The 2,987-nt window shown below is 42.0% G+C and overlaps 1 pseudogene; it reads right to left on the bottom strand.

Annotated features, from left to right (window-relative positions):
• Positions 1-811: 811 nt before the first annotated feature.
• Positions 812-1,841, bottom strand: LOC102823606 (annotated as a pseudogene).
• Positions 1,842-2,987: the final 1,146 nt, after the last annotated feature.

The following is a 2,987-nucleotide window of genomic DNA, read 5'->3' as shown; positions in this document are numbered from 1 at the left end:
TAAACGAAGGTCAAACAGGAATTTGCCATACTATTTTTTGAAACTTTTCTGTAAATGTAAAATTATTTCAGAGGTAAAAGTCAGGGGAAAGCACATGGGAACAGAATAATTGGAGAAAGCAATACTTTCGTGGAGTTTTGTTAAAAGGATAAGAAAAAGTACATGGTATCTTGGGGAGGAGTAGGGTCAAGAAAGGTTTTTTGTTTTGTTTTGTTTTGTTTTTTTAAATAGTAACATATCAAAGTTTATCTCATTAACCGGAGTGCCACACCAAAACTTTTATATGTCATGTACTGTGAAAGGAGTTTACTCCTTTTTGTAGTATTCGTTTTTTAAAATACAAATCAAAAGAGGATAATTATTAACCTCAAAGATCACTAATGAAATGTGCCATCAGTAGATTTGTGAGGGAGATTTAGAGCATGATTTCCACCCTTAAAATCATGTCAAACGCATGACTGACCTTTCCACTTACAAGTAATTTTGGGGTAGGAAAAGTTTTGCAGGACAGGGGGCAAGAAGGTGGAGGATGTGGGGAGTTGTTGGGGCAGGGTAAGAGAAGGCAAGCCTGAGAAGTGTCATAGTTTGGTTCTTGGGCAACCTACCAGGTGACAGGATCTTGCCCTTCCAACTTTATTTCCTCTCCTTCTTCCTTTCCTTCTCTCCTGCTTTCTCCTTTCATCTCTTCTTCTTTTTGAACTGGATGGACCTCTCCTTTCCAAGTCCTTTTCTTTTTCATTTCAGACTTGCAAGATTTTGAATGTTCTTCCACCTAAGCTTTTTCCACTTATCTCCAAAAATCTTGCTGGCATTAGGATTTATTGAACGCTGCCAGCATGGCCCAGATCATCTCTGTGACACTGTGCTTTGTTCCTTCCACTTCAGACCAGGTCCTTGGCTCAGTTCATTGCCACATCATGCTTCTCATCTGTCAGAGAGGAGAAGACATTCTTGAGCACGTCAGAGGAGTGGGCTAGCACCAGGAGTGCCAGTGTTCACTTGTTCATTCACTGAGGGTCATTTATTCACCACTCTAGTACACTATCTTGCAGTTTTCTCACTAGTCGCTGTTTCTCTGTGGTATTGATTACTAGATGAGTGATGATGTCAAATAGAAGGAAATTCTGCTTTTCAGGGGTTAGAATACCCTTCTCTACTAGGTTCTTTGCAATTCTCTCCCATACATTATTCAGTTTGAAAGGGTTCCAGGTCTCACCAGTGAGTAGCTCTATCCATGTCTAGACAGTTTCTTTGGGTTCAGTTGCTTTAATGGGCTTGAGTGTTTCATCTAGTAAGACATCACCTGTTGGGCTGTCTGATTTTATCAGTACCTCTCTATCTAGTAGTCTTTTCTTATGCAGGGTTGGAGATTCCAAAGAGATTCGATGCCACATGGCCAGTTCTATCAGAATGCCTCCTCTCAAGCCAGATGATATGCAGTCATTCCAGAAAGACATGTTACTCTCTTTATCCTTTAGCCCCAGCAGCAATACTTCTTCCATAAGTGTGAGGCAGATATCCTTAGAGTCTCCAGAGTCTTCACTGTCTGGATTCCTCTCTTGATTAGTGTCTTCCTTACTTTCTACTTTCTTCTCAGAGTTCTTGCCTACTTCAGTGCAACAGGTGCAGTGAGTTAAAGTGGTCATTCTTATTTATTTCTGATATTATTCCTGGGTTACAGTTGGACACAGACCACAGCTTGCACTATATTTTACAGTGGGACACCTGTCCCCAACCCACCCACCACCCACCCCACCCAGGTCCTAGTGGGTGAAAAACTTCTCCACCACGTAGAGAACACAAACTTCCTGATCCTTCGATGAAGAGAAGGAATAACACATCAGCTTCCTCAGAATCAATAGGCAACCTCAGTTTTGTTTTGTTTTATATTGGTTTAGTTTTTGTTTGTTTTAAGCTGAGAGGAAGAACACCATGTTTTTATGCCAATGGGAATCATCTGGAAGAAAAAATTCAAACTGATATTGCAGGCAAGAGAGTTGTAACTCTAAATCAGTGTCCTTGAAGAAGAAAGAGAGGGTGCAACCAGTGCACAGATGGGGACACTCCTGTAGAAGCAGGACTGTACTCCATTGGGCAGGTGGAAGAGGATGGAAGCTGTGTGCAAGTAGATTCGCAGAGGAAGTCTGCAGATCCTCTCAGGTTGCTGCAAATTCTCCCTGAAGTGGGAAAGGAGGCAACAGTAAGAGAAAGGATAACTTCAGAAGTGCAGAAGTTCAAAACCTTTAAGCAGAGAGAAAAAAGGAGTGGAATATTTGCCTCTGTGTGTCATCAAGTCAATTTGGACTTATAGTGACTCTATACCACAGAATAGAGCTACCCTATGGTGTTTCCTAAGGAGCTCTGGTGGTGTAGTTGTTACGAGTCGGGCTGCCACACACAAGGTCAGCAGTTTGAAACTAACAGCGATTCCATGGGAGAAAGATGAGGCTTTCTGCTCCCATAAAGATTTATAGCCTTGGAAACCCTGTGCAGGGTCACTATGAGTCAGAACCAACTCCATGGTACTTAACAACAAAAACAACGTAGTGTTTCCTAAGTGTTAATCTTTTCAGAAGATCACCTTGTCTTTTCTCCCAGAAAGCCACTGGTGGGTTTAAACCACAAATTTTCCTCAGCTAGCAGCCAAGCACTTAACCACTGTGCCACCAGGGCTCCTTGAGTGGGAGTGGGGTGGGGAATAAGGGACAGCATTTAATATTCTAGAATAAGAAGAGAAATCTGGACCTGGGAGCGCAGGGGTGAGCTGATTGATGGTTAACTCTTCTCTTTTCTGGTTACTATCAATGATGGTACCTTGAATGAGGAGTCTTCCAAAAATTAGCATGCTTAGTTGCTAACTAAAAGGTTGGAAATTCAGTCTATACAGAGTTATCTTGGAAGAAAGGTCTGCTTCTGAAAACTCAGCCATTGAAACCCCAGTCGAGTACAATTCAACTCTCACATGCATGGGGTCCCCTTGAGTTGGA

Source organism: Chrysochloris asiatica, unplaced genomic scaffold (genome assembly GCF_000296735.1).
Source record: "Chrysochloris asiatica unplaced genomic scaffold, ChrAsi1.0 scaffold00107, whole genome shotgun sequence".
Classification (NCBI taxonomy): domain Eukaryota; kingdom Metazoa; phylum Chordata; class Mammalia; order Afrosoricida; family Chrysochloridae; genus Chrysochloris; species Chrysochloris asiatica.
The sequence above is the reverse complement of the archived record's forward strand: the minus strand, read 5'-3'. Positions and strand labels throughout refer to the sequence as shown.